General features: G+C 44.3%; 1 protein-coding gene across 2 annotated transcripts in view; it reads left to right on the forward strand.

The window, feature by feature from the left end:
* rnf150a (ring finger protein 150a) overlaps positions 1 to 25,477 on the forward strand; it is a 127,115-nt gene that overhangs the window by 18,738 nt on the left and 82,900 nt on the right. The window lies entirely within an intron of this gene.

A 25,477-nucleotide genomic window follows, 5' to 3' on the forward strand; every position in this document is an offset into this window, starting at 1 on the left:
CATGCCGTCTAAACTGGGGATAGTGTTATTGCTACATGCCGTCTAAACTGGGGAGAGTGTTAGTGCTACATGCCGTCTAAACTGGGGATAGTGTTATTGCTACATGCCGTCTAAACTGGTGATAGTGTTATTGCTACATGCCGTCTAAACTTGGGATAGTGTTATTGCTACATGCTGCCTAAACTGGGGAAAGTGTTATTGCTACATGCCGTCTAAACTGGGGATAGTGTTATTGCTACATGCCGTCTAAACTGGGGAGAGTGTTAGTGCTACATGCTGTCTAAATTTGGGAGAGTGTGAGTACTACATGCTGCTTTAGCTGGGGAAAGTGTTATTGCTACATGCAGTCTAAACTGGGGATAGTGCTTTTGCTACATGCTGCCTAAACTGGGGAAAGTGTTATTGCTACATGCTGCCTAAACTGGGGAAAGTGTTTTTGCTACATGCTGCCTAAACTGGGGAAAGTGTTTTTGCTACATGCTGTCCAAACTGGGGAAAGTGTCATTGCTACATGCCGTCTAAACTCGGGATAGTGTTATTGCTACATGCTGTCTAAACTGGGGATAGTGTTATTGCTACATGCTGTCTAAACTGGGGAAAGTGTTATTGCTACATGCTGTCTAAACTGGGGAAAGTGATATTGCTACATGCTCTCTGAACCGGGCAGAGTGTTAGTGCTACATGCTGTCCAAACTGGGGAAAGTGTCATTGCAAATGCCGTCTAAACTGGGGAAAGTGTTATTGCTACATGCTGTCTAAACTGGGGATAGTGTTATTGCTACATGCTGTCTGAACTGGGGATAGTGTTATTGCTACATGCCATCTAATCTGCTAATAGTGTTACAGTATTGCTACATGCTGCCTGAACTGGGGGGAGTGTTAGTGCGATATGCCATCTAAACCGGGGACAGTGTTATAGCTACATGCTGTCTAAACTGGGGAGACTGTATTGCTAACTGCTGCCTAAACTGGGGAAAGTGTTATTGCTACATGCTGTCTAAACTGGGGAGAGTGTTATTGCTACATGCCGTCTAAACTGGGTAGAGTGTTAGTGCTACATGCTGTCTAAACTGGGGATAGTGTTATTGCTACATGCCGTCTAAACCGGGGATAGTGTTATTGCTACGTGCTGTCTAAACTGGGGATAGTGTTATTGCTACATGCCATCTAAACTGGGGAGACTGTATTGCTAACTGCTGCCTAAACTGGGGAAAGTGTTATTGCTACATGCCGTCTAAACTGGGGAAAGTGTTATTGCTACATGCCGTCTAAACTGGGGATAGTGTTATTGCTACTTGCTGTCTAAATTGGGGATAGTGTTATTGCTACATGCTGCCTAAACTGGGGAGAGTGTTAGTGCTATATGCTGCCTAAACTGGGGAAAGTGTTATTGCTACATGCTGTCTAAACTGGGGAAAGTGTTATTGCTACATGCTGTCTAAACTCGGGGAAAGTGTTATTGCTACATGCTGTCTAAACTGGGGATAGTGTTATTGCTACATGCTGTCTGAACTGGGGATAGTGTTATTGCTACATGCCATCTAATCTGCTAATAGTGTTACAGTATTGCTACATGCTGCCTGAACTGGGGGGAGTGTTAGTGCTACATGCCATCTAAACCGGGGACAGTGTTATTGCTACATGCTGTCTAAACTGGGGAGACTGTATTGCTAACTGCTGCCTAAACTGGGGAAAGTGTTATTGCTACATGCTGTCTAAACTGGGGAGAGTGTTATTGCTACATGCCGTCTAAACTGGGTAGAGTGTTAGTGCTACATGCTGTCTAAACTGGGGATAGTGTTATTGCTACATGCCGTCTAAACCGGGGATAGTGTTATTGCTACGTGCTGTCTAAACTGGGGATAGTGTTATTGCTACATGCCATCTAAACTGGGGAGACTGTATTGCTAACTGCTGCCTAAACTGGGGAAAGTGTTATTGCTACATGCCGTCTAAACTGGGGAAAGTGTTATTGCTACATGCCGTCTAAACTGGGGATAGTGTTATTGCTACTTGCTGTCTAAATTGGGGATAGTGTTATTGCTACATGCTGCCTAAACTGGGGAGAGTGTTAGTGCTATATGCTGCCTAAACTGGGGAAAGTGTTATTGCTACATGCTGTCTAAACTGGGGAAAGTGTTATTGCTACATGCTGTCTAAACTCGGGGAAAGTGTTATTGCTACATGCTGTCTAAACTGGGGATAGTGTTATTGCTACATGCTGTCTGAACTGGGGATAGTGTTATTGCTACATGCCATCTAATCTGCTAATAGTGTTACAGTATTGCTACATGCTGCCTGAACTGGGGGGAGTGTTAGTGCTACATGCCATCTAAACCGGGGACAGTGTTATTGCTACATGCTGTCTAAACTGGGGAGACTGTATTGCTAACTGCTGCCTAAACTGGGGAAAGTGTTAGTGCTACATGCTGCCTAAACTGGGGAAAGTGTTATTGCTACATGCCGTCTAAACTGGAGAGAGTGTTAGTGCTACATGCTGTCTAAATTTGGGAGAGTGTTAGTACTACATGCTGCTTTAGCTGGGGAAAGTGTTATTGCTACATGCAGTCTAAACTGGGGATAGTGCTTTTGATACATGCTGTCTAAACTGGGGAGAGTGTTAGTGCTGCATGCTGTCTAAACTGGGGATAGTGTTATTGCTACATGCCGTCTAAACTGGGGAGAGTGTTATTGCTACATGCTGCCTAAACTGGGGAAAGTGTTATTGCTACATGCTGCCTAAACTGGGGAAAGTGTTTTTGCTACATGCTGTCCAAACTGGGGAAAGTGTCATTGCTACATGCCGTCTAAACTTGGGATAGTGTTATTGCTACATGCTGTCTAAACTGGGGAAAGTGTTGTTGCTACATGCCGTCTAAACCGGGGATAGTGTTATTGCTACATGCTGTCTAAACTGGGCATAGTGTTATTGCTACATGCCATCTAAACTGGGGAGACTGTATTGCTAACTGCTGCCTAAACTGGGGAAAGTGGTGTTGCTACATGCTGTCTAAACTGGGGAGACTGTATTGCTAACTGCTGCCTAAACTGGGGAAAGTGGTGTTGCTACATGCTGTCTAAACTCGGGGAAAGTGTTATTGCAAATGCCGTCTAAACTGGGGAAAGTGTTATTGCTACATGCTGTCTAAACTCGGGGAAAGTGTTATTGCTACATGCTGTCTAAACTGGGGATAGTGTAATTGCTACATGCTGTCTGAACTGGGGATAGTGTTATTGCTACATGCCATCTAATCTGCTAATAGTGTTACAGTATTGCTACATGCTGCCTAAACTGGGGAAAGTGTTATTGCTACATGCTGCCTAAACTGGGGAAAGTGTTTTTGCTACATGCTGCCTAAACTGGGGAAAGTGTTTTTGCTACATGCTATCCAAACTGGGAAAAGTGTCATTGCTACGTGCCGTCTAAACTCGGGATAGTGTTATTGCTACATGCTGTCTAAACTGGGGATAGTGTTATTGCTACATGCTGTCTAAACTGGGGAAAGTGTTATTGCTACATGCTGTCTAAACTGGGGAAAGTGATATTGCTACATGCTGTCTGAACCGGGCAGAGTGTTAGTGCTACATGCTGTCCAAACTGGGGAAAGTGTCATTGCAAATGCCGTCTAAACTGGGGAAAGTGTTATTGCTACATGCTGTCTAAACTGGGGATAGTGTTATTGCTACATGCTGTCTGAACTGGGGATAGTGTTATTGCTACATGCCATCTAATCTGCTAATAGTGTTACAGTATTGCTACATGCTGCCTGAACTGGGGGGAGTGTTAGTGCGACATGCCATCTAATCCGGGGACAGTGTTATTGCTACATGCTGTCTAAACTGGGGAGACTGTATTGCTAACTGCTGCCTAAACTGGGGAAAGTGTTATTGCTACATGCTGTCTAAACTGGGGAGAGTGTTATTGCTACATGCCGTCTAAACTGGGTAGAGTGTTAGTGCTACGTGCTGTCTAAACTGGGGATAGTGTTATTGCTACATGCCATCTAAACTGGGGAGACTGTATTGCTAACTGCTGCCTAAACTGGGGAAAGTGTTATTGCTACATGCCGTCCAAACTGGGGAAAGTGTTATTGCTACATGCCGTCTAAACTGGGGATAGTGTTATTGCTACTTGCTGTCTAAATTGGGGATAGTGTTATTGCTACATGCTGCCTAAACTGGGGAGAGTGTTAGTGCTATATGCTGCCTAAACTGGGGAAAGTGTTATTGCTACATGCTGTCTAAACTGGGGAAAGTGTTATTGCTACATGCTGTCTAAACTCGGGGAAAGTGTTATTGCTACATGCTGTCTAAACTGGGGATAGTGTTATTGCTACATGCTGTCTGAACTGGGGATAGTGTTATTGCTACATGCCATCTAATCTGCTAATAGTGTTACAGTATTGCTACATGCTGCCTGAACTGGGGGGAGTGTTAGTGCTACATGCCATCTAATCCGGGGACAGTGTTATTGCTACATGCTGTCTAAACTGGGGAGACTGTATTGCTAACTGCTGCCTAAACTGGGGAAAGTGTTATTGCTACATGCTGTCTAAACTGGGGAGAGTGTTATTGCTACATGCTGTCTAAACTGGGGATAGTGTTATTGCTACATGCTGTCTAAACTGGGGAAAGTGTTATTGCTACATGCTGTCTAAACTGGGGAAAGTGATATTGCTACATGCTGTCTGAACCGGGCAGAGTGTTAGTGCTACATGCTGTCCAAACTGGGGAAAGTGTCATTGCAAATGCCGTCTAAACTGGGGAAAGTGTTATTGCTACATGCTGTCTAAACTGGGGATAGTGTTATTGCTACATGCTGTCTGAACTGGGGATAGTGTTATTGCTACATGCCATCTAATCTGCTAATAGTGTTACAGTATTGCTACATGCTGCCTGAACTGGGGGGAGTGTTAGTGCGACATGCCATCTAATCCGGGGACAGTGTTATTGCTACATGCTGTCTAAACTGGGGAGACTGTATTGCTAACTGCTGCCTAAACTGGGGAAAGTGTTATTGCTACATGCTGTCTAAACTGGGGAGAGTGTTATTGCTACATGCCGTCTAAACTGGGTAGAGTGTTAGTGCTACATGCTGTCTAAACTGGGGATAGTGTTATTGCTACATGCCGTCTAAACCGGGGATAGTGTTATTGCTACGTGCTGTCTAAACTGGGGATAGTGTTATTGCTACATGCCATCTAAACTGGGGAGACTGTATTGCTAACTGCTGCCTAAACTGGGGAAAGTGTTATTGCTACATGCCGTCCAAACTGGGGAAAGTGTTATTGCTACATGCCGTCTAAACTGGGGATAGTGTTATTGCTACTTGCTGTCTAAATTGGGGATAGTGTTATTGCTACATGCTGCCTAAACTGGGGAGAGTGTTAGTGCTATATGCTGCCTAAACTGGGGAAAGTGTTATTGCTACATGCTGTCTAAACTGGGGAAAGTGTTATTGCTACATGCTGTCTAAACTCGGGGAAAGTGTTATTGCTACATGCTGTCTAAACTGGGGATAGTGTTATTGCTACATGCTGTCTGAACTGGGGATAGTGTTATTGCTACATGCCATCTAATCTGCTAATAGTGTTACAGTATTGCTACATGCTGCCTGAACTGGGGGGAGTGTTAGTGCTACATGCCATCTAAACCGGGGACAGTGTTATTGCTACATGCTGTCTAAACTGGGGAGACTGTATTGCTAACTGCTGCCTAAACTGGGGAAAGTGTTATTGCTACATGCTGTCTAAACTGGGGAGAGTGTTATTGCTACATGCCGTCTAAACTGGGTAGAGTGTTAGTGCTACATGCTGTCTAAACTGGGGATAGTGTTATTGCTACATGCCGTCTAAACCGGGGATAGTGTTATTGCTACGTGCTGTCTAAACTGGGGATAGTGTTATTGCTACATGCCATCTAAACTGGGGAGACTGTATTGCTAACTGCTGCCTAAACTGGGGAGAGTGTTAGTGCTATATGCTGCCTAAACTGGGGAAAGTGTTATTGCTACATGCTGTCTAAACTCGGGATAGTGTTATTGCTACATGCTGTCTAAACTCGGGATAGTGTTATTGCTACATGCTGTCTAAACTGGGTATAGTGTTATTGCTACATGCTGTCTAAATTGGGGATAGTGTTATTGCTACATGCTGCCTAAACTGGGGAGAGTGTTAGTGCTATATGCTGCCTAAACTGGGGAAAGTGTTATTGCTACATGCTGCCTAAACTGGGGAAAGTGTCATTGCTACATGCCATCTAAACTCGGGATATTGTTATTGCTACATGCCGTCTAAACTGGGGATAGTGTTATTGCTACATGCCGTCTAAACTGGGGAAAGTGTTATTGCTACATGCTGCCTAAACTGGGGAAAGTGTCATTGCTACATGCCGTCTAAACTCGGGATATTGTTATTGCTACATGCCGTCTAAACTGGGGATAGTGTTATAGCTACATGCTGTCTAAACTGGGGATAGTGTTATTGCTACATGCTGTCTAAACTGGGGAAAGTGTTAGTGCTACATGCTGCCTAAACTGGGGAAAGTGTTATTGCTACATGCCGTCTAAACTGGAGAGAGTGTTAGTGCTACATGCTGTCTAAATTTGGGAGAGTGTTAGTACTACATGCTGCTTTAGCTGGGGAAAGTGTTATTGCTACATGCAGTCTAAACTGGGGATAGTGCTTTTGCTACATGCTGTCTAAACTGGGGAGAGTGTTAGTGCTACATGCTGTCTAAACTGGGGATAGTGTTATTGCTACATGCCGTCTAAACTGGGGAGAGTGTTATTGCTACATGCTGCCTAAACTGGGGAAAGTGTTATTGCTACATGCTGCCTAAACTGGGGAAAGTGTTTTTGCTACATGCTGTCCAAACTGGGGAAAGTGTCATTGCTACATGCCGTCTAAACTTGGGATAGTGTTATTGCTACATGCTGTCTAAACTGGGGAAAGTGTTGTTGCTACATGCCGTCTAAACCGGGGATAGTGTTATTGCTACATGCTGTCTAAACTGGGCATAGTGTTATTGCTACATGCCATCTAAACTGGGGAGACTGTATTGCTAACTGCTGCCTAAACTGGGGAAAGTGGTGTTGCTACATGCTGTCTAAACTGGGGAGAATGTATTGCTAACTGCTGCCTAAACTGGGGAAAGTGGTGTTGCTACATGCTGTCTAAACTCGGGGAAAGTGTTATTGCAAATGCCGTCTAAACTGGGGAAAGTGTTATTGCTACATGCTGTCTAAACTCGGGGAAAGTGTTATTGCTACATGCTGTCTAAACTGGGGATAGTGTTATTGCTACATGCTGTCTGAACTGGGGATAGTGTTATTGCTACATGCTGTCTGAACTGGGGAGAGTGTTAGTGCTACATGCTGTCTAAACTGGGGATAGTGTTATCGCTACATGCTGTCTAAACTGGGGAAAGTGTTATTGCTACATGTCGTCTAAACTGGGGATAGTGTTATTGCTACATGCCGTCTAAACTGGGGAGAGTGTTATGCTACATGATGTTTAAACTGGGGAGAGAGTGGTTGCTCGGGAGAACGTTAGTGCTCGATGCTGCCTAAACTGGGGAAAGTGTTATTGCTACATGCTGTCTAAACTGGGGAGAGTGTTAGTGCTACATGCTGTCTAAACTGGGGAGACTGTATTGCTAACTGCTGCCTAAACTGGGGAAACTATTGCTAACTGCTGCCTAAACTGGGGAAAGTGTTATTGCTACATGCCGTCTAAACTGGGGATAGTGTTATTGCTCTGCTGTCTAAACTGGGGAGAGTGTTATTGCTACATGCTGCCTAAACTGGGGATAGTGTTATTGCTACATGCTGTCTAAACTGGGGATAGTGTTAATGCTACATGCCGTCTAAATTGGGGAGTTTGTGATTGCTACATGCTGTCTAAACTGGGGAGAGTGTGATTGCTAGGGAGTAAATTAGTGCTCCATGCTGTCTAAACTGGGGAGAGTGTTAGTGCTACATGCTGTCTAAACTGGGGATAGTGTTATCGCTACATGCTGTCTAAACTGGGGAAAGTGTTATTGCTACATGTCGTCTAAACTGGGGATAGTGTTATTGCTACATGCCGTCTAAACTGGGGAGAGTGTTAGTGCTATATGCTGCCTAAACTGGGGAAAGTGTTATTGCTACATGCTGCCTAAACTGGGGAAAGTGTCATTGCTACATGCCGTCTAAACTCGGGATATTGTTATTGCTACATGCCGTCTAAACTGGGGATAGTGTTATTGCTACATGCCGTCTAAACTGGGGAAAGTGTTATTGCTACATGCTGCCTAAACTGGGGAAAGTGTCATTGCTACATGCCGTCTAAACTCGGGATATTGTTATTGCTACATGCCGTCTAAACTGGGGATAGTGTTATAGCTACATGCTGTCTAAACTGGGGAAAGTGTTAGTGCTACATGCTGCCTAAACTGGGGAAAGTGTTATTGCTACATGCCGTCTAAACTGGAGAGAGTGTTAGTGCTACATGCTGTCTAAATTTGGGAGAGTGTTAGTACTACATGCTGCTTTAGCTGGGGAAAGTGTTATTGCTACATGCAGTCTAAACTGGGGATAGTGCTTTTGCTACATGCTGTCTAAACTGGGGAGAGTGTTAGTGCTACATGCTGTCTAAACTGGGGATAGTGTTATTGCTACATGCCGTCTAAACTGGGGAGAGTGTTATTGCTACATGCTGCCTAAACTGGGGAAAGTGTTATTGCTACATGCTGCCTAAACTGGGGAAAGTGTTTTTGCTACATGCTGTCCAAACTGGGGAAAGTGTCATTGCTACATGCCGTCTAAACTTGGGATAGTGTTATTGCTACATGCTGTCTAAACTGGGGAAAGTTTTGTTGCTACATGCCGTCTAAACCGGGGATAGTGTTATTGCTACATGCTGTCTAAACTGGGCATAGTGTTATTGCTACATGCCATCTAAACTGGGGAGACTGTATTGCTAACTGCTGCCTAAACTGGGGAAAGTGGTGTTGCTACATGCTGTCTAAACTGGGGAGACTGTATTGCTAACTGCTGCCTAAACTGGGGAAAGTGGTGTTGCTACATGCTGTCTAAACTCGGGGAAAGTGTTATTGCAAATGCCGTCTAAACTGGGGAAAGTGTTATTGCTACATGCTGTCTAAACTCGGGGAAAGTGTTATTGCTACATGCTGTCTAAACTGGGGATAGTGTTATTGCTACATGCTGTCTGAACTGGGGATAGTGTTATTGCTACATGCCATCTAATCTGCTAATAGTGTTACAGTATTGCTACATGCTGCCTAAACTGGGGAAAGTGTTATTGCTACATGCTGCCTAAACTGGGGAAAGTGTTTTTGCTACATGCTGCCTAAACTGGGGAAAGTGTTTTTGCTACATGCTGTCCAAACTGGGGAAAGTGTCATTGCTACGTGCCGTCTAAACTCGGGATAGTGTTATTGCTACATGCTGTCTAAACTGGGGATAGTGTTATTGCTACATGCTGTCTAAACTGGGGAAAGTGTTATTGCTACATGCTGTCTAAACTGGGGAAAGTGATATTGCTACATGCTGTCTGAACCGGGCAGAGTGTTAGTGCTACATGCTGTCCAAACTGGGGAAAGTGTCATTGCAAATGCCGTCTAAACTGGGGAAAGTGTTATTGCTACATGCTGTCTAAACTGGGGATAGTGTTATTGCTACATGCTGTCTGAACTGGGGATAGTGTTATTGCTACATGCCATCTAATCTGCTAATAGTGTTACAGTATTGCTACATGCTGCCTGAACTGGGGGGAGTGTTAGTGCTACATGCCATCTAAACCGGGGACAGTGTTATTGCTACATGCTGTCTAAACTGGGGAGACTGTATTGCTAACTGCTGCCTAAACTGGGGAAAGTGTTATTGCTACATGCTGTCTAAACTGGGGAGAGTGTTATTGCTACTTGCCGTCTAAACTGGGTAGTGTTAGTGCTACATGCTGTCTAAACTGGGGATAGTGTTATTGCTACATGCTGTCTAAACCGGGGATAGTGTTATTGCTACGTGCTGTCTAAACTGGGGATAGTGTTATTGCTACATGCCATCTAAACTGGGGAGACTGTATTGCTAACTGCTGCCTAAACTGGGGAAAGTGTTATTGCTACATGCCGTCTAAACTGGGGAAAGTGTTATTGCTACATGCTGTCTAAACTGGGGATAGTGTTATTGCTACATGCTGTCTGAACTGGGGAGAGTGTTAGTGCTACATGCTGTCTAAACTGGGGATAGTGTTATAGCTACATGCTGTCTAAACTGGGGAAAGTGTTATTGCTACATGTTGTCTAAACTGGGGATAGTGTTATTGCTACATGCCGTCTAAACTGGGGATAGTGTTATTGTAGCATGCTGTCTAAACTGGGGAGAGTGTTATGCTACATGATGTTTAAACTGGGGAGAGAGTGGTTGCTCGGGAGAACGTTAGTGCTCGATGCTGTCTAAACTGGGGAAAGTGTTATTGCTACATGCTGTCTAAACTGGGGAGAGTGTTAGTGCTACATGCTGTCTAAACTGGGGAGACTGTATTGCTAACTGCTGCCTAAACTGGGGAAACTGTATTGCTAACTGCTGCCTAAACTGGGGAAAGTGTTATTGCTACATGCCGTCTAAACTGGGGATAGTGTTATTGCTCTGCTGTCTAAACTGGGGAGAGTGTTATTGCTACATGCTGCCTAAACTGGGGATAGTGTTATTGCTCTATGCTGTCTAAACTGGGGAGAGTGTTATTGCTACATGCTGTCTAAACTAGGGATAGTGTTAATGCTACATGCCGTCTAAATTGGGGAGATTGTGATTGCTACATGCTGTCTAAACTGGGGAGAGTGTGATTGCTAGGGAGTAAATTAGTGCTCCATGCTGTCTAAACTGGGGAGAGTGTTAGTGCTACATGCTGTCTGAACTGGGGGGAGTGTTAGTGCTACATGCCATCTAAACTGGGGATAGTGTTATTGCTACATGATGTCTAAACTGGGATAATGTTATTGCTACATGCCGTTTAATCTGGGGAAAGTGTTATTGCTACATGCCATCTAAATTGGGGATAGTGTTATTGCTACATGCTGTCTAAACTGGGGATAATGTTATTGCTACATGCCGTCTAAACTGGGGAGAGTGTTAGTGCTACATGCTGTCTAACCTGGGGATAGAGTTATTGCTACATGCTGTCTGAACTGGGGAAAGTGTTATTGCTATATGCCGTCTAAACTGGGGATAGTGTTATTGCTACATGCCGTCTAAACTGGGGATAGTGTTATTGCTACATGCGGTCTAAATTGGGGATAGTGTTATTGCTACATGCCATCTAAACTGGGGAGACTGTATTGCTAACTGCTGCCTAAACTGGGGAAAGTGGTGTTGCTACATGCTGTCTAAACTCGGGGAAAGTGTTATTGCAAATGCCGTCTAAACTGGGGAAAGTGTTATTGCTACATGCTGTCTAAACTCGGGGAAAGTGTTATTGCTACATGCTGTCTAAACTGGGGATAGTGTTATTGCTACATGCTGTCTGAACTGGGGATAGTGTTATTGCTACATGCCATCTAATCTGCTAATAGTGTTACAGTATTGCTACATGCTGCCTGAACTGGGGGGAGTGTTAGTGCTACATGCCATCTAAACCGGGGACAGTGTTATTGCTACATGCTGTCTAAACTGGGGAGACTGTATTGCTAACTGCTGCCTAAACTGGGGAAAGTGGTATTGCTACATGCTGTCTAAACTGGGGAGAGTGTTATTGCTACATGCCGTCTAAACTGGGGATAGTGTTATTGCTACATGCTGTCTAAACTGGGGATAGTGTTATTGCTACATGCCGTCTAAACTGGGGATAGTGTTATTGCTACATGCTGCCTAAACTGGGAAGAGTGTTAGTGCTACATGCCGTCTAAACTGGGTAGTGTTAGTGCTACATGCTGTCTAAACTGGGGATAGTGTTATTGCTACATGCCGTCTAAACCGGGGATAGTGTTATTGCTACGTGCTGTCTAAACTGGGGATAGTGTTATTGCTACATGCCATCTAAACTGGGGAGACTTTATTGCTAACTGCTGCCTAAACTGGGGAAAGTGTTATTGCTACATGCCGTCTAAACTGGGGAAAGTGTTATTGCTACATGCTGTCTAAACTGGGGATAGTGTTATTGCTACATGCTGTCTGAACTGGGGATAGTGTTATTGCTACATGCTGTCTGAACTGGGGAGAGTGTTAGTGCTACATGCTGTCTAAACTGGGGATAGTGTTATCGCTACATGCTGTCTAAACTGGGGAAAGTGTTATTGCTACATGTCGTCTAAACTGGGGATAGTGTTATTGCTACATGCCGTCTAAACTGGGGAGAGTGTTATGCTACATGATGTTTAAACTGGGGAGAGAGTGGTTGCTCGGGAGAACGTTAGTGCTCGATGCTGCCTAAACTGGGGAAAGTGTTATTGCTACATGCTGTCTAAACTGGGGAGAGTGTTAGTGCTACATGCTGTCTAAACTGGGGAGACTGTATTGCTAACTGCTGCCTAAACTGGGGAAACTGTATTGCTAACTGCTGCCTAAACTGGGGAAAGTGTTATTGCTACATGCCGTCTAAACTGGGGATAGTGTTATTGCTCTGCTGTCTAAACTGGGGAGAGTGTTATTGCTACATGCTGCCTAAACTGGGGATAGTGTTATTGCTACATGCTGTCTAAACTGGGGATAGTGTTAATGCTACATGCCGTGTAAATTGGGGAGATTGTGATTGCTACATGCTGTCTAAACTGGGGAGAGTGTGATTGCTAGGGAGTAAATTAGTGCTCCATGCTGTCTAAACTGGGGAGAGTGTTAGTGCTACATGATGCCTAAACTGGGGAGAGTGTTATTGCTACATGCTGTCGAAACTAGGGATAGTGTCATTGCTACATGCCATCTAAACTGGGGATAGTGTTATTGCTACATGCTGTCTAAACTGGGATAGTGTTATTGCTACATGCCGTTTAATCTGGGGAAAGTGTTATTGCTACATGCCATCTAAATTGGGGATAGTGTTATTGCTACATGCTGTCTAAACTGGGGATAATGTTATTGCTACATGCCGACTAAACTGGGGAGAGTGTTAGTGCTACATGCTGTCTAACCTGGGGATAGAGTTATTGCTACATGCTGTCTGAACTGGGGAAAGTGTTATTGCTATATGCCGTCTAAACTGGGGATAGTGTTATTGCTGTATGCCGTCTAAACTGGGGATAGTGTTGTTGCTACATGCCGTCTAAACTGGGGCTAGTGTTATTGCTACATGCGGTCTAAATTGGGGATAGTGTAAATGCTACATGCCGTCTAAACTGGGGAGAGTGTGATTGCTAGGGAGAAAATTAGTGCTGCATGCTGCCTAAACTGGGAAGAGTGTTATTGCTACATGCTGTCGAAACTGGGCAGAGTGTTAGTGCTACATGCCGTCTAAACTGGGGAAAGTGTTATTGCTACATGCCGTCTAAACTGGGGATAGTGTTATTGCTACTTGCTGTCGAAACCAGGCAGAGTGTTAGTGCTACATGCTGCCTAAACTGGGGAGAGTGTTATTGCTACATGCTGTCGAAACCGGGCAGAGTGTTAGTGCTACATGCCGTCTAAACTGGGGAAAGTGTTATTGCTACATGCCGTCTAAACTGGGGATAGTGTTATTGCTACATGCTGTCTAAACTGGGATAGTGTTATTGCTACATGCCGTTTAATCTGGGGAAAGTGTTATTGCTACATGCCATCTAAATTGGGGATAGTGTTATTGCTACATGCTGTCTAAACTGGGGATAATGTTATTGCTACATGCCGACTAAACTGGGGAGAGTGTTAGTGCTACATGCTGTCTAACCTGGGGATAGAGTTATTGCTACATGCTGTCTGAACTGGGGAAAGTGTTATTGCTATATGCCGTCTAAACTGGGGATAGTGTTATTGCTGTATGCCGTCTAAACTGGGGATAGTGTTGTTGCTACATGCCGTCTAAACTGGGGCTAGTGTTATTGCTACATGCGGTCTAAATTGGGGATAGTGTAAATGCTACATGCCGTCTAAACTGGGGAGAGTGTGATTGCTAGGGAGAAAATTAGTGCTGCATGCTGCCTAAACTGGGAAGAGTGTTATTGCTACATGCTGTCGAAACTGGGCAGAGTGTTAGTGCTACATGCCGTCTAAACTGGGGAAAGTGTTATTGCTACATGCCGTCTAAACTGGGGATAGTGTTATTGCTACTTGCTGTCGAAACCAGGCAGAGTGTTAGTGCTACATGCTGCCTAAACTGGGGAGAGTGTTATTGCTACATGCTGTCGAAACCGGGCAGAGTGTTAGTGCTACATGCCGTCTAAACTGGGGAAAGTGTTATTGCTACATGCCGTCTAAACTGGGGATAGTGTTATTGCTACATGCCGTCTAAACTGGGCATAGTGTTATTGCTACATGCCATGTAAACTGGGGATAGTGTTATTGGTACCTGCCGTCTAAACTGGTGATAGTGTTATTGCTACATGCCGTCTGAACTGGGGATAGTGTTATTGCTACATGCTGCCTAAACTGGGGAGAGTGTTAGTGCTCCATGCCGTCTAAACTGGGCAAAGTGTTATTGCTACATGCCGTCTAAACTGGGGATAGTGTTATTGCTACATGCTGTCTAAACTGGGGATAATGCTATTGCTACATGCCGTCTAAACTGGGGAGAATGTTCGTGCTACATGCTGTCTAAAACGGGGATAGTTTTATTGCTACATGCTGTCTAAACTGGGGATAATGTTATTGCTACATGCTGTCTAAACCGGGCAGTGTTAGTGCTACATGCTGTCTAAACTGGGGAGAGTGTTATTGCTACATGCCATCTAAACTGGGGATAGTGTTATTGCAGCATGCTGTCTAAACTGGGGATAGTGTTATTGCTACATGCCGTCTAAACTGGGGAAAGTGTTATTGCTACATGCTGTCCAAACCGGGGAGAGTGTTAATGCTGTCTGCACTGCAGCGCATACGTGTTGTACATTGCCTGTACAAGGCAGTGTAGTGCATTGCCTAGACTCTGGAATCTATGTAGCTTCAAACATAATTGCCACGCTGCATTTCACTGATTCCAGTTTCACATTCCAGGCAATGTGCTGGGTGAGTGGTGTCCCATTACACCTACAATGTCCCTGTAATGTCAGTACAGTTCTTCATAAGATGAAATGTCATGGTTAACAAGTACAGCTACAAAAAAATAGAATTAGTAGATTCAAGGCTATAGTGTGTGATTGGGGGGAGGGGGGGGGGGGGGGAGGGTTTAACTGGAGGAATATATGGGTTTGGGTATGGGTAGTCAGTTCTAGCTAATAATAGCAAAAATGTGAGTACAGCAGGGAGCTGACTCCAACCTCCTGGCTTCTGCTTTTATAATAATCTTTATTAGTGTCATAAGTTGGCTTACATTAATATTGCAATGAAGTTACTGTGAAAAGCCCCTGGTCCACACACTCCAGCGCCTGTTCGGGTACACTGAGGGAGAATTCAGAATGTCCACAGTACCTAATGAGCACGTCAGTCAGGAGTTGTGGGAGGAAACCGGAGTGCCCGGTGGAAACCCACACAGACACCGGGAGAATGTACGGACTCCGCACAGACACTGACCCAAGCTGGGAATCGATCCCGGGTCCTCGGCGCTGTGTAGCAACAGTGCTAACCACTGTGCTACCGTGCCGCCCTTCAGCATGAAAGATGGCTGTACATACCACTTCAGAAAGGCTGATTAACATATGGTAACTACCATCAGGGTGATATTCAATACAGCTTTAAATTTAATGTTGCATCTACAAGTTTCCCTGGCATCTTGAAACTGGCCATGTAGTGTGGCAAGAACAATGGAAGTTGGTGGGGCTGAATGAAGCTTACAAAATTGCTGCAATAAATACTCCGTATTCACAACTGTTTTGTTCCTTACTATTGTAAAAGGATTTATTCACTGTACTATTGCTGAGTGTTTAATTTCTGCATTCGAGTTTTCACAAATCACATCTGGATAGGTGTTGCCGTGGCTGTCTTAGATTGGATCTTGGGTGAGAAGCAATATGACCAGTAGTCACAATTGCCTGATGTATAGTGATCTCCAACTGGACATCAGCTAATGGAGCAGCAGAGGTTTACAGGTCGCAGGACACACTACCTGTGACATAGAATGCAAAGATGTAGAATTAGGAGGACTAAAAGGAGCCATGAATTGTCTTTAGCAAACATAATTCCAAGGCTTTTTATGTACATATTAGGAGCAAGGCGATAACAAGAGAAAGAGTAGGCCCACTCGAGGACAATGGGGAAGTTATGCCCACGGGAAGTGGGTGAAATCCTTAATGAGTACTTTGTATTGGTATTCACCAGGGAGAAAGACATGACGGATGTTGAGTTCAGGGATAGGTGTGTGAACGCTCTTAAGAACGCCAATATATCAAAGGAAGAAGTGTCCTCAATTGCAATAAGGTAGACCAGTCCCGGGGGCCGGATGAGATCTAGTTACTGCGGGTGGCAAGGGGAAATATAGCTGGGGCCTTAACAGATTTCTTCACTTCCTCATTGGCCACAGGCGAAGTTCCAGAGGACTGGAGAAGAGCTAATGTTGTACCCTTGTTTAAGAAAGGAAGCAGGGATAATCCAGCAAATTGTAGGCCGATGAGCCTGACATCAGTGTTGGGGAAGCTTTTGTAAAAGATACTGAGGGACAAGATATATGCAAATTTGGAGGAAAATGGACTAGTTAGTGACAGGCAGCATGGTTTTGCATGGGAAGATCATGTCTCACCAACTTGATTGAGTTTTTTGAAGAGGTGACAAAGAAAATGATGAGGGAAGGATGTAGTTTATATGGACAAGGTCCCACATAGCAGACTGGTACAAATTCTAAAATCACATGGGATTTGGGGTGGGCTGGCTCGATGGATACAGAACTGGCTTGGTTATAGAAGACAGAGAGTAGCGGTGGAAGGGTGTTTTTCAGAATGGAGATCTGTAGCTAGTATTGCTGTGCAGGGATCAGTGCTGGACCTCTTGTCGTTTAAAGAAAATATAAATGATCTGGATGAAAATGTGGGAAGTCTGATTAGTAAGTTTGCGGTTGAGGGGCGGCATGGTGACGCAGTGGTTAGTATTGCTGCCTCAGGGCGCTGAGGACCCGGGTCCGATCATAGGATCATAGAATTTACAGTGCATAAGGAGGCCATTCGGCCCACCAGGTCTGCTCCGGCCTTTGGAAAGAGCACCTTAAGGGTGCTCTTAAGTATCCCCATGTCACTGTCCATGTGGAGTTTGCACGTTCTCCCCATGTCTGCGTGGGTCTCACCCCCACAACCCAAAAAGATGTGCATGGTAGGTGGATTGGCCATGCTAAATTGCCCCTTCATTTGGCGAAAAAAAAAATTTTGTACTCTTTATTTTAAAAAGGTTTGTGGATGACACAAAGATTGGCAGAGTTGCCGAGGATTGTCAGAAGATATACAGGATATAGATAGATTGGAGACTTGGCACAGAAATGGCAGATGGAGTTTAATCCGGACAAATGCGAGGTGATACATTTTGGAGGATCAAATTATACTGTAAATGGCAGAACCCTTAGGAATATTAACATACAGAGGGATCTCGGCATGCAAGTCCACAGTTCCCTAAACGTGGCAACACAGGTGGCTAAGATGATTAAGAAGGCATATGGCATGCTTGCCTTCATGAGCCGGGGCATTGCGTACAGGAGTTGGGAAATCATGTTGCAGCTATTGACCTTGATTCGGCTGCATTTGGAGTATTGTGTGTAGTTCTGGTCATCACATTATCAGAAGGACGTGGAAGCTTTGGAGAAAGTGCAAAGAAGGTTCACCAGGGTGTTGCCTGGCCTCGAGGGTGTTGGCTATGGGGAGAGGTCGAATAAACTAGGATTGTTTTCACTGGGAAAATGGAGGCTGAGGGGAGGCCTGATAGAGGTCTACAAAATTATGAGAGGTACAGACAGGGTGGATAATCAGATGCTTTTTTGAAGGGTGGTAGTGGCAATTACAATGTGGCACAGATTCAAGGTGAGAGAGGGAAAGTTTTTTAAAAAAAAAAATATATTTTTTTATTCTCCTTTTTCACAATTTATCTCCCGAATTTACACCCAACAACAAATATCTCAAACCCCATATCAGTAACAACGACCCCATCCTCCCACCATGCCCAGACATCAGCCCACATGTTAACATAAACAAATGACAAAGAAAAAATGGAATCAGGGATTACCCATAGCCACCTTTAGCATACATAGCCCCCCTCTCTCTCTCTTCCCCCCCCCCCCCCCCAACTAATGTTCGATGTTGTCCAGTTCTTCAAAGTGCATAATAAATAGTGCCCATGACTTGTAGAACCCCTCCGAGCTTCCCCTCAGAGGGCAAGTTTAAGGGAGATGTGTGGGATATGTTTTTCACGTAGAGAGTGGTGGGTGCCTGGAACCCACTGCCAGAGGATGTGGTGGAAGCAAGCACATTAGTAATATTTAAGAGGCATCTGGATGGATACATGAATAGGGAGGAAATAGAGGGATACAGACAGAGTAAGGGCAGAAGGTTTTTTTTTAAAGTTCGGCCATTATGATCGGCACAGGCTTGGGAGTGCTGAAGTGTAAGTTCCTGTGCTGTACTTTTTTTTGTTCTTTGTTTGTTCACCCTCAACCTTTGCCTGCAGATCCTTCCAGGGCTCTGCTGGAGAAATATTCAGGATCTCTCAGTTAGCAACTGAGAAATACATTAAACAGGTGACTGGAGTGTTTCCAGTTTGGCAGTTAAATGAAACTCTCATTGAACGATGCCATCACCTTTCGGGTCTGGGGGCGGTTTAGCACAGTTGGCTGGACAGCTTTTTCATGATGCAGAGCAAGACCAACAGCGCAGCTTCAATTCCTGGAACTGCTGAGGTTATTCATGAAGGCCCGTCTTCTCACCCTTGCCCCTTGTCTGAGTTGTGGTGATCCTTGGGTTAAATCACCAGCGGGCAGCTCTCCTCAAAGGGGAAAGCAGACTATGGTCATCTGGGACTATGGTGACTTTACTTACACACATGGGTTTGTGTCTCTGTTTGGCTTCCCACAGTTACAATGTGACTACATGCGTGGGAATCTGCACACTTCTAGTTCAACTAGAAATGTTTGTGGACTGCCAAGTCACATTATAAAGTAATAGAGGTTTGCAGCATGGAAACTGGCCCTTCGGCCCAGCTTGTCTATGCTTCCCAGTTTTTATCACTAAGCTAGCCCCAATTGACCTCATTTGGCTCACATCCCTCTATACCCATCTTACCCATATAACTGTCTAAATATTTTTTAAAAGACAAAATTGTCTCTGCCTCTACTACTCCCTCTGGCAGCTCGTTCCAGACACTCACCACCCTCTGTGTGAAAATCTCTCTCCTCTTATCTTAAACATATGCCCTCTAGTTTTAGACTCTCCTACCTTTGGGGAAAGATGTTGACTACTGTATTTATGTCCCTCATTATTTTATAGACCTCTGAGATCACCCCTAAGCTTCCTACACTCCAGGGGAAAAAGTCCCAGTGTATCCAGCCTCTCCTTGTAGCTCAAACCATCAAGTCCCAGTAGCATCCTAGTAAGTCTTTGTTGCACTCTTTCTAGTTTAATAATATCCTTTGTATAATAGGGTGACCAGAACTGTACATAGTATTCCAAGTGTGGCCTTACTAATATCTTCACCAAGATGTCCCAACTCCTGTATTCAATGTTGTGACCAATGAAACCAAGCAAGCCAAAGGCTTTCTTCACCACCCTGTCCACCTGCGGCTCCACTTTCAAGGAGCTACAAACCTGTACTCCTAGATCTCTTTGTTCTATAACTCTCCCCAGCACCCGACCAGTAACTGAGTAGGTCCTGCCCCGATTCAATCTACCAAAATGCATCACCTCACATTCATCGGCCCACTAGCCCAATTGATCAAGATCCCGTTGCAATTCTAGATAACCTTCAGTGTCCACTATGCCACCAATCTTGGTGTCATCTGCAAACGTACTAACCATACCTTCTAAATTCTCATCCAAATCATTAATATAAATAATAAATAACAGTGGACCAAGCACTGATCCCTGAGGCAGGCCTCCAGTTTGAAAAACAACCCTCTACATACAACACCCTTTGTCTTCTGTCGTCAAGCCAATTTTGTATCCAATTGGCTACCTCACCCTGGATCCCGTGAGATTTAACCTGATGCAACAACCTACCATGCGATACCTTGTCAAAGGCGTTGCTAAAGTCCATGTAGACAATGATGACTGCATGCCCTCATCTACCTTCTTGGTTACCCCTTCAAAAAACTCAATCAAATTCGTGAGACATGATTTTCCACTCACAAAGTCAGTGCTTGGTCCACTAATCAGTCCTTGCCTGTAGATACTGACCCTCAGAATACCGTCTGACAATAGAGCCATAGATCTCATAGAATTTACAGTGCAGAAGGAGACCTTTGGCCCATCGAGTCTGCAATGGCCCTTGGAAAGAGCACCCCACCTAAGCCCATGCCTCAACTCTATCCCTGTAATCCAGTTAACTCCGCCTAACCTTTTGGGCACTAATGTGCAATTTAGCATGGTCAATCCATCTAACCCACACACATTTGGACTGTGGGAGGAAACCGGAGCACCCGGGGGAAACCCACGCAGACATGGCGAGAAACTGCAAACTCCACACAGTCACCCGACGCCGGAATTGAAGCCAGGACACGAGCTGTGAGGCAGTAGTGCTAGCCACCGTGCCGCCCCAATAAAATAATATTTATTAGTGTCACATGTAGGCTTACATTAACACTGCAATGAAGTTATTGTGAAAAGCCCCTTGTCGCAACACTAAGGTGCGTGTTCGGGTACACTGAGGGAGAATTCAAAATATCCAATTCACCTAACAAGCACGTCTGTGACGAGTTGTGGGAGGAAACCGGAGCACCTGGAGGAAACCCATACAGACACGAAGAAAACGTGCAGACTCCACGTAGACTGTGACCCAAGCCAGGAATCGAACCAGGGTCCCTGGCACTGTGAAGTAACAGTGCTAACCACAGACATTAGGCTCATTAGTCTGTAGTTCCTAGGCTTTTTCCTGCAGCCTAAGTAAACAAAGGCACACATTTGCTACCCTCCCATCTTCAGCTGTGGCTGTCGACAATTCAAATATCTCTGCTACGGAACCCGCAATTTCCTCCCTAGCCTTCCATAGCGTCCTGGGATACATTTCATCAGGTCCCGGGGATGTATCTACATTGATGCGCTTTAAGACTTCCAGCACTTCCTTCTCTGTAATATGTACACCCCTCAAGAAATCACTATATATTTCCCCAAGTTCCTTAACATCCATGTCTTTCTCAACAGTAAATACCGATTGAAATGTTCCTCATTTAGGTTTTCATTCATCTCTTGTGGATCCACAGATAGATGGCCTTGTAGATCCTTAAGAGGCGCTACTCTCCGTAGTTACTCTTTTGCCCTTTTATGCATTTGTAGAAGCTCTTTGGATTCTCTTTTGCCTTATCTGCCAAAACAATCTCATGTCCTCTTTCTGCCCTCCTGATTTCTCTCTTAACTCTACTCCGTCAACCTCTATACTCTCAAGGGATCCACCTGATCCTAGCTGCCTATGCATGCCATTTGCCTCCTTTTTGACCAGGGTCTCATTATCCCGAGTCATCCAGCGTTCCCTACTCTACCAGCTTTGCCCTTCACTCCAAAAGGAATGTGCTTACCCTGAAACCACCCACTTGCCAGCCATCCCGTTGCCTGCCAACAGACTCCCCCAATCAACTTTTGAAAGTTTCTGTCTAATACTGTCAATATTGGCCGTGGCCCAATTTAGAATTTAAACTTTGGGCCAGACCTATCATTCTCCATAGCTATCTTAAAACTAATGGAATTATGGTCACTGGTCCCAAAATGATCTCTCACTAACACCCCTGTCACCTTTCTTCCTTATTTCCCAAGACGAGGCCAAGTTTTGCCCACCCTCTAGTTGGGCCATCCACATACATATGAGGAGCGGTTGAGGACTCTTGGCCTGTACTTGTTGGAGTTTAGAAGGCTGAGGGGGATCTTATTGAAACTTACTGCGAGGCCTGGATAGAGTGGATGTGGAGAGGATGTTTCCACATGTAGGAAAAACTAGAACCAGAGGACACAATCTCAGACTGAAGGGATGATCCTTGAAACAGAGATGAGGAGGAATGAGGGTGGTGAATCTGTGGAACTCCTTGCAGCAGAAGGCTGTGGAGGCCAAATCACTGAGTGTCTTTAAAACAGAGGTTTTTGATCAATAAGGGATCGGGGTTATGGGGAGAAGGCAGGAGAATGGTGATATGAAAAATATCAGCCTTGATTGAATGGCTGAGCAGACTCGATGGGCCGAGTGGCCTAATTCTGCTCCTATGCTTATGGTCTTATACTGAATGAGAAATTTCTCCTGAATACACTTAACAAGTTTCTCTCCATCCAAACCCCTAATGCTATGGCTGTCCCAGTCAATGTTGGGAAAGTATTATCATCCTATTTTTCTTGAAACTATCTGTAATCTCCTTACGTATTTTATCCTCGATTTCCCGCTGACTTTTGGGGGCCTGTAGTACAATTGTATCAAAGTGACCTCTCTCTTTTTATTTTTTAGTTCTACTCATATAGACTCAATGAGCGAACCCTCGGATATATCCCCCCTCTGTACTGCTGTGATATTCTCCCTAATCAAAAATACAACTCCCCCTCCTCTATTACCTCCTGTTCTATCTTTCCTACAGCATCTGTACCCTGGAACATTGAGCTGCCAGTCCTGGTCCTTTCAGTAAGAAATATAATATCCCAGTCCCATGTACCCATCCATGCCCTGAGCTCATCTGCCTTCCCGTCGGGCCTCTTGCATTGAAATAAATGCAGTTTAATCTAGACGTTGCTTGCTCTCTGCCCTGCTTTCTCAGACCATCTGTCTGGTCATGCTTTCTACACTCTCCCTGTTTTATTTCTCTTAGCCTTACTGGACTCATTCTCCATGGTCTCTATAGTGTGGCCCTTTTTGATTTTTGACTTTGGTTTCTCAGCCTTTCACTTTTCCCCTTACTGCCTTTTGTTTCTAGCCTCACTTTACTTCCCTCTGACTTCCTGAATTGGTTCCCATCCCTCTGCCACATTAGTTTAAATCCTCCCCAACAGCACTTGCAAACACTCCCCCTCGGACATTGGTGTTCATGTGCAAAAATATATTTCTGTTGATGTGCAGAAGATTTCTGAGGAGTTGCCACGTGTTTTCATCCTGTGGCATTTTGAACTCTCTGATGACTTAGAACCTGAAAGCAGACCTAAAGGGTGACTGCTAGGACCCCTGGGATCACTACTTCAAATTTGGCTACTGACATTAGTCAGAAACTGAACGAAAGAAGCCCGACACGCTGCAATAAGTGATGTGTGACCACTAGATGTTTAATCCGGCAAGCAACAGGCATGCTGAAGGTACACTTCAAGTTCTACGACAGAGCTTGGAGGTAGTCTTCCAGTATGCACTAGCTAGCTTGGTCATGGTATGCTGCATTCTGCATAACATTGCGCAGCAGTGAGATTTGGACCAGCAGGAGGAAAACGGCATAGCATATCTTTTGTAGATCATTGCGATGAGGCGGTAGATGAAGAAAGTGAAGATGTTCTGCTCCAAACATTGCTGTTTGGAATGCTAGGGATGCTGTTGTTAGTACAGGTATACCAGTGGACTGCTGTCAGAAGCAAATGGGATTCCCCCACACATGTCACTCCGATAGTACAGTTCTGCCAACAACCAATCCCTCCTTCCCTATCTCCTCCATTCGTCTCCATCAATTCCTATCTTCCCATTCATCATCCAACAAGTTTTATAAAGTTGTCACTGAGCAAACAAGAATGTGCAAAACCAGGAAGTAGTGGAAAATAACAAAGTTATATACAGTATTCGACAAGCAAACAACAACTTCAGAACATATTTTTTTCTCATACACCTATACGCACACAGAAATTTACTCTTTTTTTCCCTACCCTTCTTAATTGCCTCAACCTTTCCAACTTGACCAGAGCTAAAGGCTAACAGCTCAGATGTTTGTTCTTCGCCAATAAGCTCTCCATTTTGGGAATCCATGAGACTGCTCTACGTGCAATGTCAATCCACTTGGACAGGTCTGTCGCTGCAGGCTGTGATGACTGTAGGAATTTCAGATATATCGTATTATGTGTATTTGGTGCAGTGAGGGTTAAAAGCCTGGGATAGTACGTGATTGCTGCAGCATGTTTTTCAAATTTCTGGTTTGAAGGCAGCAAATACTTTTTGCAGACACGTGCAATTAAAACATCGCAAAAAGTAAGATCATAATTAATTTCATCCGGGGATGTTGTTTGTTGAAGTTGGACCAATGGACTTTGGTTTATATTAAGAGGGTTCCCTTGGGAGTAGATAATTAGAGACATTGGGTGTGATATAACGGCCTCGTCGTGCACGACTTGGTGATGCGATAGGGGGGGCAGTTGAATCCTCTTGTGAGTTCACGACGGTTGAGATGTCTTGCGAGATTAAATTGAACCCAGCGAGGGCGAGATCCAGGTCAGCATATTTAATTAATCCATTAGGTCCATTTGAACATGCGCTTGCTAGATTCTCCCAATGCCTGGGAAGTAACAGTCCACCAACGAGGCCTCGATCAGACGCCATTTAGAACTTGTCCACAATAACGTGGACCAGGTATAACTGCACCTGGGTAGTCTTCTATGCCATTGGAGACCCCTGGGTGGTCAGGGTCGTGTGGCCCATTGTTCTCCATCTGGCTCCTGGGCACCTTGGCACCGCCACCCTGGTCCTGCCAGGGTGGCACTGCCAGATATTGGCTGCTATGAATCAGCAAACTAATTTGAGTTGTATATTTGTGCCTGTGTGTCTTTTAAGGATTGAATTTATCATTATGCCTTCATTAATAGAACTTAAAATTGTAACTTTAATGTAGGTGTTAGTGTTTTAAGAGCATTAGATTTTATCTTTATCTTATCATTTCTACTTTCCTGTTGGGTTTGCTGTACTGTATCTCATTTTATGTCTTTCTATTTTTTCCATTTTGTATTTACTTTTCTTTTATATAATCGTATGTGCTAGATTCAACAATAATTTTCTGCTTTTGTGATTCATTTGTCAGTGTTAGGCATTTAGAGGGTAAGCATAGTATGAGCCAAATGCAAATTAAAGCTTAATCACTCCCAATAATGTGGATTAATCCCTCCAAAATATTATCCATTCTACTATGAGAATGAGATTCTCATTTCTCGCAAATGATTTCAGGTCATAGTGGATGGAACCTCCAAAATTGATGATTAATGAAAGGAGATTAATCAATACAATTAAAATAATTGTTTTGAAGTTATTCCATCATATGGATTAATACGACCACTTCTTGAATCTCTGCAATCCATTTTATGTCTCTGGCTC

The sequence above is a fragment of the Scyliorhinus canicula genome, chromosome 3 (assembly GCF_902713615.1).
Source record: "Scyliorhinus canicula chromosome 3, sScyCan1.1, whole genome shotgun sequence".
In the NCBI taxonomy this organism is placed as follows: Eukaryota; Metazoa; Chordata; class Chondrichthyes; order Carcharhiniformes; family Scyliorhinidae; genus Scyliorhinus; species Scyliorhinus canicula.